General features: G+C 36.0%; 1 protein-coding gene across 1 annotated transcript in view; it reads right to left on the bottom strand.

The window, feature by feature from the left end:
• Positions 1-14,638, bottom strand: part of LOC115226597 (photoreceptor-specific nuclear receptor) — a gene marked incomplete at its 5' end in the record, with an annotated part of 205,353 nt that overhangs the window by 188,366 nt on the left and 2,349 nt on the right. The window lies entirely within an intron of this gene.

Below are 14,638 nucleotides of genomic sequence, written 5' to 3'. Positions count from 1 at the left end.
CTCTCGAAATGCAACATTATCAATATTGTGGGGGCTCCCAGCCTTTTCTAGGAAATTTTTGCACCACACTACAAATCACATTTGAAGAGGTAAAAGTCATTTTGCTATTATCTATTTTTCTTAAAATAGAATCACATACTGTAGTGAAGATGAGTAAATAAACTGAAGAAAAATATGCTTTTTACTCAATGTATAAAATGGAAATGTAAATTGGACAATTAGTTAAAAACTCTAAACAGTGAAATCAATCACAATCTTAAATAAAATTCAATGACTTATTCATTCCTAGTCCTCATTCATGATTTGATCAAATTAGAGAACTTGCTTGGCGGTTGCAATCTGTAGGTCTGCCTGTGGATTCAGGAAATTCCTAGATTTTGTGTCTTGCTTGAAGAGCTGACTCCATATTCATATGAGTATGTCGCAACAAATAAGCGGACCAAAATCTCTTGGTCATAATCTTTTCAGCGTGAAGTTTATACATGTAGAATAATAAAATTCTTGGGAGCTTAGTAATTTAAGACATATATTCTAAAAAGTGGTGTTAAAAAATATATACATCCCATCTTTGTCGCTTCTCCCAGAAATACCATCTCAAAACGCCAGGATTCCAGTTTGTGAACGCCTCTTGTAAATGAAATATAGTAAAGTTAAAGGGGTAGCTAACCAACAAAGTAGAGTATTAGTGGAGAAAATATTAGTTTATTTTACTCTTGGTGAACACTTCGAGAAAATTCCATGTGTTTCAGGGAATGCCTACATTAAAGAATCATGACTTTCTACGTTAACCCTGGTTCAGTGAACACTCGTTGAAAAGCTTTTTAGCAGTGATCACCCCGTCTTTTGTTTTCAAGGAATAGAGTCAATAGGAACACACAATCCCATATATCTTCCTAGTTAACTTAGACAGTGTCTAGAAAGCCACTTAGTTATGTTCAGTGTGTTGGGTGGTTGTGTGGAATTTCCTTTCTTAGCTCGCAGAGCTGTTTATTATTTAACTCAGAATTATTATCAAAGACGATGAAGCTGTGATCATTTGATCTTGTTTTCAAGCATAGCATATCTGTTAATACATTAGGTAATACTTCTTTCATTTTTAACTTTGGGTTTTCTGAAAGCAATATTTCTATTTCATATAAAGTTAGTGAAACAGTTAGCCAGAGACATTGATTGGTTGATGCATACGTGGATTGATGGGTTGATACATACGTAGCTTGATAGGTTGACAGATACGTTGATCAAGCAGGGAAATTTCACAACACTAGATAGGTTTCAGGGACATTAAACCTAAATTCCACTGAAGAATATTGAGAGACAAATCTCTGGCCAATAGCTTCCACAGACAACTCAACATAGATACGCGCACACATGCACGCCTGCACGCACATACACACTCACACTCACACACACACACACACACACACACACACACACACACACACAAACACACACACACACACACACACACAAACACACACACACACACACACACACACACAAACACACACACACACACAACACACACACACACACCATTTCTGCGGAATAGCTCTTTCCTTCTTAAGTTCTGTTGTAATAGCTGTGATATTTACGAGGATACACTGTTTATAAATGCTCACATTCGATAAAGTTAAATCCAATATTCTTGCTTCTAACATTACAAGTTCCTCGTCTAGTGTTTTATATGGGGATAGAATACGTCTTATATTGGTCGACATTATTCCATAAATAAAAGAATCACTTATTAAATTTTTCGTATGAAATTTGGACGGTAAGGCCTTAAAGCAACAGTCTTTAACCAGGAAGAATTGATCCATATATTCATTTGACCGTTGTTTGCGAATTACAAACTCGTACACTACTTTAAATAGACATCCTTTTGGCAATTCATCGCCTATTTCTGATCGTGACAAACAGCTGTAAATTCCAATATTTCGTGACATTGGAACTTTGTCAGGACATGTAGTCTTCGAGGTCAGTAATATATGCAAGTAAGCTACAAAACATATTATTTTATTCTTTTATTCGTTTCCGTTATTAGACAGCGGCTATGTGGGGCACGGCATTTAAAAATTTTTAGTCGAAAAGAATCGACCCCAATACCTGATTTTTACTTCTTTTTTTTTAAGCTTGGTACATCCTCTTTTTCTGGTACATTCTGTTTTCTGAACTGTTAAGTTATAGAGACATAAACACACCAACACCGGTTGTCAAGCGGTAGAGTGGGTCAATCACGCACACACATCGAAAGCATTTGAAAACGAACTGCTGAGAGATGAACGAATATTTCGAAACACAGTTAGAATGCATTGCAATACTTGTTCGATTCTCGGCAGTTTATATATATATTATAATTTAGCCATCAAGAAATGCAATATGTTATTATTTAACAACCGGATGCAGTAGAACTATGGTCAAAAACTATCTAACCGTGACCCGTGGGGTTTTTTCTTCATAAAGGTCATCATCATTCGTTTTTCCATTGGATGGGGTAAATATCCAAGCGAGGTGTATGCCGCAGGCTACTCATCAGGCCACGAGTATCTTGATTAAATGAAGTTTATATCGCCGCAATGATGCGCATGTTAACACATGTAATCACCCTGCACCATTATCACCGTCATCATAATCATCATCATAACTAACATTCTCCTCTTCATTCTCATGATCGTCATCATCAACTCCCCCTCTATCATTTATTATTATCTTCACTAACATCGTCCTCATCATCATCATCATCATAATTGCTTCTTTCACCACTTACTATTTGAGGGAGAATTGCACATCGAATGACCATGTAAAAACTCGGTACTTAGTTCTATTAAAATATTTTTTGTTGCGATGTAACTATTGTGATGATAGACCGCTACAATATGACAAATACATATTATCTTTAGAGTTTCATCCTCTGTTTTTCTAGTTACCCAGATAAAATTTCATGTAAAAAATACATGTATTTTAATTAATTTTTTTTTAAATAAAAGGTAAAGCTATTTTTATAATAACATATATTTTGCATAGGTAAGAAATGTTGCATTCATTTGGGATTAAGATAAATTATCTCCGCCATACGAAGGCGAAGGCAAACAAACAAATTGAATTTTAATAGAGGAACCTGATTCATTGGTAGGTGAATAAGTTAGACTAGTGAGAGAACGTCAAGATGCACAAAGGCAGAGAGAGACGGAGAGAGATAGAGAGAGGGGGAGAATGGTAGGAAAGAGAGAGAAAGAGGTGGTAGGGAGAAGTAGGGAGAAGAACGGAATATACCAAAACCAGATTTACTCCATGCATCTTGATTTTAATAAGTTTTCTTCATAGAACATTCAAACCAGAAGAGTATCATGTCACACTGTGTCACGCCAAATCTTTCTGAGAACCACAGAGTACACGTGTCTGTGGAGTTCTCTGCCACTTGCTCTTGATCATATCAACTGGAACCCTCGTCGTCGTAACCGACAGAGTGCTCCTCTCTCTCTCTCTCTTTCTCTCTCTCTCTCTCTCTATATATATATATATATACACATACAATGCGTACACATTTATTATTATCCTTATTATTATTGTTGTTGTTGTTAGTATTATATATCAACTACAAGCAAAGTATCAGGAACAATTAAACATGTTGAACGAAGAGTAAACGTAGGACGAAAAATATTAGAATAGTTGTTTTGTTCCCGCCTCCTACATATCCTCTAAAACAATTAAACACACATCACTTAATCTTCAATACACCCATTTCTAATTCACACTTCTAATTATCTACTATAAGTTCTCCTTTTATTGATGTTGCTTTATTGTTTTGTTGTTAGTGGACATCTTCTGCACTCTCCCATCCACCGCATCCGTTCTCAACTGCACTATCTCTCCGCCGCATTCACTCTCTTTATATAACGCAATATCATAGCAATTCGTTGATTCAATTCAAATGTTCATTATATCAGTTGAAAAGACTCCCGAACAACGACACAGAAATATGAGCACAACATATACGCATAGGCAGACAGAAGTATAAGGCAAGGGTGGGATATATATACAAGCAACATGAATACTCACTTAGGCGCACAGTGCACCATCATTCATTTGAGTGACAAAAGTACACAAACTGTGCAAGATGATAATATTTGTTCAGTCACTCGAATACAAAGAAGTTCCAAGCATGTGTGGATAAATATATATATATATGCATGATTAAGGCATGCACATATACATAAATATACATCTGTATATATGTGCACATATAAATACATACATGCATACACACACACATAACACACATATATATATATACATATGTGTGTGTGTGTATATATATATATATATATACACGACGGGCTTCTTTCAGTTTCCGTCTACCAAATCCACTCACAAGCTTTTGATCGGCCCGGGGTTTTAGTAGAAGAGACCCAAGGTGACACGCAGCGGACAGAACCCCGAAGCATGTGGCTGGGAAGCAAGTTTTTTACCACACTGCCACGCCTGCGCGCATATATATATATATATATATGCATACATATAAAATCAAAATAAGCAACAAGGATATCCAGAGGTAATGCAGTACGATCGTTTCAAGCAGCTCCATTTAATTGAAAACTGAAGTCCTTGTTCTTTTGGCTTTAGATATACAAAGGTTTGATGAACAAGACTATAAATTAAAACTGACCCCAAACACACGGACAAGCTAGATCTCTAACAAGTTTTTTCTTCCTGATACCCTAGTAGCTTCTAAGCTGAAGTGAAAACGGCAGGTTCTTTGTCTATCTCCATACTTTCTTGGAGGTTCTAGATAAAATTATACTAATGTGTCCATTTAATTAAATTCTATGTTTTTATGCAGCTGAGGATTGCTCTGTATCTAAATTAAGGTAACGATTGCATTGTTCACTTTCATTGTTCAATTAAATGAAGTTCCTTGAAACGAACGTACTGCATTGCCTCTGGATATCCTTGTTGCTTATTTTGATTTTAATCACTTTATTTTGAACTTGTATGGATAATACCGTACTAAATTCTGGTGTCTCAACATAAGTACCATATTCATCTGAATATATATATATATATATATATATATATATATACGACGGGCTTCTTTCAGTTTCCGTCTACCTAATCCACTCACAAGGCTTTGGTCGGCCCGAGGTTATAGTAGAAGACACTTACCCAAGGTGCCACGCAGTGTGACTGAACCCAGAACCATGTGGTTCGTAAGCAAGCTACTTACCACACAGCCACTCCTACGCCTATATATATATCTATATATATAAAAGTCAACTTGTGTGTCTGTGTGTGTATCTGTGTGTGTGTCTGTGTGTTTAACTTCCCGGCACATCTCCTTCTAGCCAACAAATCGTAGAACCACCAAAAATGGGTCGCTTAAAGTTTACGCGAATGAAAATTGAACTGCGCTATTTCTGTTCCGAAATTCATTTCGCAAGTGCAAAAATCGATAATGTGTTTGTTTCGGCCTTATCCCATGCATTGAATAGTGCACTTTACTCAGTCAACTGTTTGTCGCGAACTGTGTTCACCACGCGTGCAAGCATGCGTAAATTGCATGAAAAATAAAAAATCAAGACATAAAAACGAATCGCCGTAAACATTGTAGAAATTCGGCAAAGAAATGAATTTTCGGGATGTAGCCTGGAGGGTTTTTTCGTATTAATCGTTTGGACTTTGTGAACACATACCAATTGTTTCCATAACATTTTTAACGCTTTGAATTAAATGTGACCATTTTGCGTAGAATGTGCAGTTTGAATCACTTTAACCAAATTTTAGCAGGCCGGATTTTTGATCATCACGATGCATCGCCAGCGACTCCCTGAAACTCTCCCCTGAAATCCCCGTTGAAAAATACTGACCTAAAAGAATAATTCAACAATGCAATTATTTGATCAACAAAAATTTATGAAACGCTTCTACGTACTTCCTATTGAGGAAATGGAACACATAAGCGCAAAAATGGAGGGCATTAAATGCTTGATTTTATAACCAAAATAATTGAATTTTGATTGAACTTCATCCAAGTTTAGCTTAATTCGCGCGTGCATAGAACGCACGAGCGGGCAATACTGCTAGTATATATATATATATATATATATATATATATATATTATATATATATATATATATATATAGATAGATAGATAGATAGATAGATAGATAGATAGATAGATAGATATAGATAGATAGATAGATAGATAGATAGATAGATAGATAGATTATATACACATATATGCATGTACATGTACATGTACTTATATACACATGTATGTATGTATGTATGTATGTATGTATGTATGTATGTATCAGTAACAAGCGGCCATTGGTGTACTACTCCACTATACAATATGACTACCTCAATGAAATAGAGAGTTCAGAACTTCTATAAAGTAACGATTTCCTTTGAGGACCGGAAATTGCAGCGTCACACTAACTGGAATTCTCTCCTCAGATGGGAATACACACACGCATGCATGCACGCGTGTGTATGTATGTATATATATAATCCCCCTTTAACACTATTATCGTCATCATAATTATCATCATAACCAACATTCTCCTCTTCATTCTCGTGATCGTCATCATCAACTCCCCATATGTCCTTCATCATTATCTTCAAAAACATCATCATCATCATAATTACTTCTTTTACCACTTTTACCCCTACCAATTCAGTTACTAGCTCCACCACGGCCACTACCACCTCCACCGCATTAGTATTTTCATTCTCTACAAAGATACACTTCATTTCACTAATAGATCTATCTATCTGTCTATCTATCTATCTATCTATCTATCTATCTATCTATCTATCTATCTATCTATCTATCTATATACGCGGGGGTTTATATATATATATATATATATATATATATATATATTCGTATGTATGTGTGTCTGTGTTTGTACAGTAATTCCTCGGCCATCGCGGTTGTTACGTTCCGAAACCTCCGCGTTAGGTGAAACGCGATATGGCGAGGGATTACTGTATACCGTACAGAAAAAATACGCTCACACAGTCGTTTCGGCAGAAGCATATATATCAATGTATGTGAATAGATAATACCCTATTCGCATAGACACATAGACATTGAATCACAAAAGCGTTCTGGCACACACACACGCGCGTGTGTACCGCGCAGACGAACACACCCATAAACAGACATACTCAAACGTACACGCACGTATACACACATACGCAATAGTATCTACACATGGTGAGCGATTCTAATTATTTTACAAATCTCTACTCACCACCCTTTCTTTTCCTACAATGCTTCGCACTTTCTCAGTCTCAATTATTTGTCACCAAGTAAACATGCTTCAGGGTCAAAATCACTAACACACCGCTATCATCATCATCATCATCTTCGTCGTAGTAGTCGTCGTCGTCAGCCTTCTAATTAATCCTTTGTAACTCGCCTGTCCACACCCTTCACCACTATTATCGTCATCATAATTATCATCGAAACCAATATTCGCCCCCTCATTGTCATCATGATCGTCATCATCTCCCCCTTTATATTTTATTATTATCTTCTCTAACATAATCATCATAATTGCTTCTTTCGCCAGCTTTACCTCTACCACCTCAGTCAACAGCTCCACCACAGCCATGCCATTAGTATATTCATTCTCTACAAAAATACTTCTCATTTCACTAATCCTCCACTTCTCATCCTTCCACTCTTCAACCTCCACATTTGATATTCTGTTTTCATTCTCAACCTTCCACCTGCACTCATTCATCTACATGTTCTCTTCTCCATCTTCCCTTGTCATTCTTCTTCTATAAAATAACTTCGCTTGCATACGTAAACCGCCATCTTTCACTTTATTTCCTCCCCCGCTTTTACCCTTACACGTATCATCGCTTTCTATTTTTAATAATTTTTTTACCTACACAATTTTACCTTTTTTTATTCTAAACCTTAGCTTATTTTTACTCATACTCTCAATTATTATTACATTTAATGGCCAACCAAGCTTACGAACACATCTCCAATTCTTACACTTGCCTTTTACTTCCAGCAGATAAATTTCACACCGAAAAAAGTGCATTCACGGTGAGCTGCCCGTGTTCACAGTGTAAAGTTCAATACATTATTCACTGCATTAAAAACAGGATCTTTAGAAAATAATTCAACTCAGACACCTGAAGCAATCACCAGGCCCTCCATTGATAAGGCAGGAGTATCTTCTATATATCTGGGATCCTTGATCTGGCAATTACTATCAAGCAACTGGTTGTGGTTGTCTGTGCTGTCAGGACGAACTAGTTATTATTCAATAACGACAGCAGTACACTTTCTAAATGAGTCCACATCGTTCGTTTTCTTATAACTACTATCAGCACCCAGTAAGGAGACTTTTAAAGTGCCACTTGGCCTGTAATTAATAGCAACCTAATCTCTCTCAAATCATACTTTATCGCTTTAAAAAAGGACACATCGAATACCGTGATCCAAGAGAAAGTGTTATGGTTATATTAAAATGGTTGGAATGCCTTAGGCCACATGTCGGCTCCATCAAGGCCGACTTGAACTGGCTTGTAAATAACAAGTGGCTTGTAAAATCAGTCTGGACAATAGAAGAAACTGCATGTCCCGCTGTCACATCACTTTCCATTCACGATTTCTTAACCCTCCTTATATTCTCTCTAAACCAACTGGTGTGCCTCGAGACAATGCTAGATGCACCGCAGTGTAATGTGAATATAATTTTTTTTCCCTATACTTCTAGTTATATTTTTAGTTCAGGTGTGCCGCCAAATTTTGAAAAGAACATAAGTGTACCGCAAGTGAAAAATTTGCGGAGCACTGCTCTAAGCCATCATACCAAATGCCCCACATTCACTCTATTTCATACATAAAGTTTTCATAAACTGACTTTGTTCTTTCCTTTTCACACAAAATCCCTTTCTTGTAATATCCCTTTCACTTCATCCCCTTCATTCGTACCGACCACATTAATAGCAATTCGCGACACCCTTCTATTTATCTATATTATCTCTTCTATTTATCTATATTGTAATGGAGAAAGCTGTTTATTAATTATGTAACAGTTACTAAAAGCACAAAAAGAAAGCAATTATTAAATGCTTGACCCTCTGAAAAATTTTTTATAAATTCATCTTCTAAGAAACTTCCGAGGAAGGACTCCCATTATGACACTGTAGTAGCCATGATGAGGAAGGGCTGTCATTATGATACAGTTTAGCTATGGTGAAGAAGGACTATTATTCCGAAACAATCATAGCTCTCATGAAGGACTGACATTATGATAATATCTCAGCAACGATGAGTAAGAACTATTATCAAGATACAGTCTTAGCTCTGATGACGTTTATTATCAATCATTGTTCACTACCTCATTCATACTACTCTTCTTTACTTCTGCATCCTCTATTTTCGCTCTTTCTAATAAACGTTGATCGGTACTCCTTCAATATCTCTCATATATCGTCATCTCTTTTAGCATGCTTTTGACTTCACTTTTATCTCTGTACTTTTACCCTTCTTCCACACATACAACTACATAGACTGTCATAACATTCCATTTAGATATATCAGCTCTTATAAGTCTCATAATGCACTTTACATTGATACCTCTAGTTTATATTTCAGAAAACCAAATTTTATCTTAAGTCGAAATTCTTCTCGTCTCTCCTCCATAAACAATTACAGTTACCACCACTACCACTATCACCACTAAGAACATCTCCCGTACCACCATCACTGTCACCACAATCACTACTAACACTACCATAACTTTTCATCACTATTATCAATACTAATAATGCTACTACAATTATTACCATCGTTATTAATACCATTATCCCACTAGCGTTATTACCACTACCTGTGTACCAACTACTATTACCACCGACATCACTACAGAGAGAGGGGGGAGGATATAGAGGGAGAAAATACAGAGAGAAAGAAAGAGGGAGGAAGAGAGAGATGCACACACACAGACAGATAGACAGGCAGAGGAGGAGAGGAGAGAAAGAAAGAGAGAGTGAGAGAGAGAGAACCAGACAGACAGAGACAGAGACAAAGAGACAGGCTGAGAGAGAGTCAGATAGAGGCAGAGAGAGTGACAAAGACAGAGAAAACAGATATTTTTCCAGTTCTATATTTAAGCGATGAGGAATTATGTACATTATTTACATTATTTACATTCGACGGATATTTGTTATCTTGTTTGTTGTTAACACAACGTTTCGGCTGACATACCATCCAGCCTTCTTCAGGTGTCTTAGGGAAATTTCAAGCCTGGGTTCTCATTCCTGGGGTATTTTTGATGTTGTTATTATATTATTATTATTATTATTATTGTTATTGTTATTATTATTATTATTATTATTGTTCAGGTCACTGCTTCGAATCGAACTCGGAATCTTGTGGTTAGTAGCCCGCGCTCTTAACTACTATACCACGGGCATATGGCGTAGTGCTTAATAATAATAATAATAATAATAATAATAATAATAATAATAATAATAATAATAATAATAATAACATCGAAAAATACCTTAGGAATGAGAACCCAGGTTTGAAATTTCCCCCCAAGATACCCGCGCGACGGGTTTCTTTCCGTCTACTAAATCCACTCAATAGGCTTTGGTCGGCCTGAGGCTGCAATAGAAGACACTTGTCTAAGGTTCCATGCAGTGAGACTGAACCCGGAACCGTGTGGTTGGGAGCAAACTTCTTACTACATAGCCATTTTTATAGTTAAATACTATTAGGGAGTGTATTTTAAAAAATATTTAAATATTTTGTGAATTATAGAAACAACCAATCTATTAGGCATAAATTTTAACGACAAAATCTTATACGTAGCACGGTTAAGGACCACTACTCAACATAGTCGCCAGACTTACTAGAAATAGTTGCTAAAACCCACTCAGTTCAGAGCCTGTCGTCTTAAAAAAAAAAACAAGGACAAGCACCGAGAGGTGGAATAGCTGCTGCAGTGCGTGTCGTTGACGATTCTCAGCGGCAACGTCGTAACAGCCATTACTGCGGGCCGCAGTTGAGCATATCATATCTGTCCCGCAGATTATGACCCATCGCTCCGCCTCTCCACCTTCTGCTGCTTTACACCCCCTTTCTTTTTTCTTTCTTTCTTTCTTTCTTTTCCTTTATCTTTTTTCTGCTTTTGTGAATTTAAAAGTTATAGTTTAAAATGTGGTCTGTAGTATAAAGCGTATTTGAATATCTTTTATAATATTGGTCTTAAATTTTGGACAGCAATTTCGGAGTAGAGACCAAGCCGATTAAATCGGCACCAGTGCTCAACTGTTAGGCATTTTATCGATCCCGATAAGGATGGAAGTCAAAGTCGACCCCGGCAGCATTTGAACCCAGAACGTTAAAACGGACGACATGTCGTTAAGCAATTTTCCCGACGTACCAGTTTGGCTGCCTTCATATCTTTTATATTATTATCACGGGTATAAATTATCACACTGCATGGCATTCTGAGAAGTTGCCTTCTTACTAGAGCTGCGAGCCGACGAAAGCCTTATGAGTGGATTTAGTAGGCGGTATAATGTATGTATGTATGTATGTATGTATGTATGTATGTATGTATGTATGTATGTATGTATCGATGCATGCATGTATGTATTATGTATTTATGTATGTATTTATGCGTGTCTTTGTGTGTTTGTGTTTGTCACTCACCACCGCTTTACAACCGGTGTTAGTTTGTTTACGTCCCCGTAACAACGGCTCGGCAAAATACAACGATAGAATATGTACCAGGCTTCAAAAAAAGAAAAAGGGAAGGTATTGGATGATGTGTTTGACCAAACCCGTCAAAGTGGTACTGCAGCATTGCCGCAATCCAATGACTGAAACAAATAAAAGATAAAATAAATACCAAAAACAAAAGACAGGATGGACATAGCTGGAACGTCTAGGTCATGGATCATAAAATTTCTTGATCAAATTTGAATTGGGTCTAAGCTACATTTCCTCCCTCTCCTATCATTTCTCACCCCCTCTCTCTATCTCTTCGTCTCCCCCACATAAACCACCTCTTCCTCATACTCCTCCTTTTCTGTCACACAATCTGGCAGCCTTTCCCCATCCAATATCATCATTACTCTCGTTCTCATTATCGTCGCCGCAATCACAGAGTAAATAGATCTCTCTAACAACAACAAAAACAACAAAAACACAACAACAACAACAACAACAACAACAACAACAGCAGCAGCAGCAGCAGCAACGGCAGCGGCTATTGCAGAAAAATAGTGCGATTAAATAAGATAAAGACAAAATAAATTGAAAAATAAAATAAATTAATAAATGTCTGTGTGTGGTAGGGGAAAAGAGAAAGGAAACACGAGTAATGATGATGATAAGGAGGAGGAGGAGGAGGAGGAGGTAAGGAAGAGGCGAATGGAATAGGAAGCAATGAGAAAAGATGATGATGATGATGAAGAGAAGTAGAAGAAGAAGAAGAAGAGAAGAAGAAGAAGAAGAAGAAGAAGAAGAAGAAGAAGAAGAAGAAGAAGAAGAAGAAGAAGAAGAAGAAGAAGAAGAAGAAGAAGAAGAAGATTTGGTCAATGTTGATGGTTAATAAGGAACAGGCGGGTATTTTGATCGTCTCATTCATGCTGACCTCATCAACAAAAGTGCACGCTAGCTGTGAGCTAACTGTAATTGTATCATTTAATTCCATTCTGCAAGACAGAAGATGATGGCGAATAAAGTTATCAAACTTCGCTGTAAACGATCTAGCTGGTGCTGGTATCGATAATTTAAGGGGCTGTTTGGGATAATGGCGAGATATCGAAGAAACGAGGGAGACAGAGTGATGTGCTGTCGTTGATGACATTGCTTTCTGCGAGAATGTTGGTGTCGATTGTAAGAAATTATTCTTCCCTTTCTTTCTTTATTCTTTTTTCTTTATTTCTTTCTTTTCCAACATTTAATTTTTTGAATTTATTATTCTTATTATTATTCGTTTTTTTTTGTCGTTACCAATTCCTTCCCATTTCAATTTCTTTCAATTTTCTTGTAGAATCTTCAATAACTACGAAGCAGAGATATTTTAATTTTTATAGATTTTCTGGTTTTTAGAAATTTGTCCTCTTTTTAAAAAGTAGTTAATTATATGTGTGTGTTTGAGAGAGAGAGAAAGAGGTAGAGAGTGTGTGTGTGTGTGTGTGTTTGTGTATTTATGTGTGTATATACATATATGCATACATACATACATACATACATACATACATACATACATACATATATACATATATATATATTTTTGTATTTATATATATATATATATATATATATATATATATACAAATACATATATATAAATCTACTTATATTTTTTACTCACGATACGCAGTCTTTTTATAAATCGTCACCACGGTTATTTGAATCGGTAAGTCATACTAGGAAACCATTCGGCAAATTCTAATCACTGCTAAAATATCTATAATTCGAAGATCGAAAGCATCTCAACGAGACAACGTGAGAGGGGCGGAAGAGCGAAAGAAGGTAAAGAGAAAGGAGTGGTAGAAATAATATAGTTGAATAGAGGAAGAGGGTACGTTTAAATTGTGAGTGCTTGTGTGCGTTGTGTGTATCTGAGTATGGGTAATGTAAAGATAAATAAAGATAAAAATCGAAGGAAAGGATATATAAAATAGGAGAGTCAAAGAAGGAAAAAAAAGACTGAGTTGCTGTTTCATGATGCTTCTGATCATTTGGTTGCATCGTTACAAAACGGGATTTTCTTTCCTTGCTAAAACAAGAACGACCATCGATCTGATTACCTTATGGAAATGTCAAGAACGTGTGAAGGAGAAAATGATGATATTGTAAAGCTAATGTCTGTGATTATTGGTGATATGAAGGGATTGTTTTAAAATCTAACACGAAAACGTACTGCAAATAACTGAATGGTTTATCGTAAACACCTGTGGACAAGTCAGTCTTGTGTCTTTTCACTTTCCTTTGGCTAGAAGAAATAAGGATAAGATAATATACAAAGATGTGGAAGGAATCTATTTTTTATCTGGTGGTGATGATAGTGGAAGACCATTGTACAATAAACAATATATGTATCTGTAATTTTGATTGGCTTTATAATACATACTTACTAGGAATGACATAACTTTTACAGAGCAAGGGGCTTATTTTTATGACAACCGTAAAATAATTCATTAAAATTTCTGTTGTTGACACAGAATACGTTTTTATTCATTTTGGAATCAACTGATTCCACAAAAGAATAAAAGTAGCAAAGTTTGCATAAGAAGTATGATTCTATTTATTTACCTTTTTTATCGTAAATGATTTCTCCCACCCCTTCAGAAAAAGAGAAAGCTAATGAATAAATATATAAATAAATATGTTTCAAAATCTACGATTAACTGTCTGAACAAAATATAATTGCTTATGCTAAATATATGCAAATCTCATGCAACGCCATTATTATAGAAGTGAGGTTTCTAGAAACAAAGGAAATTACGTTAAGAAAGTTACATCTCTCAATGATTATTTAAGAACTCTGGACGGCAAGTGATCAACATGAAATCACTTCCACTATATCCAGCAATTCTGGATCATTCTAGCTGCAATTATTAACTCTAAAATATTCAAAT

This window comes from Octopus sinensis, linkage group LG2, assembly GCF_006345805.1.
Source record: "Octopus sinensis linkage group LG2, ASM634580v1, whole genome shotgun sequence".
In the NCBI taxonomy this organism is placed as follows: domain Eukaryota; kingdom Metazoa; phylum Mollusca; class Cephalopoda; order Octopoda; family Octopodidae; genus Octopus; species Octopus sinensis.
Note: the sequence above shows the minus strand (reverse complement) of the source record. Positions and strands in the feature narration are given on the sequence as shown.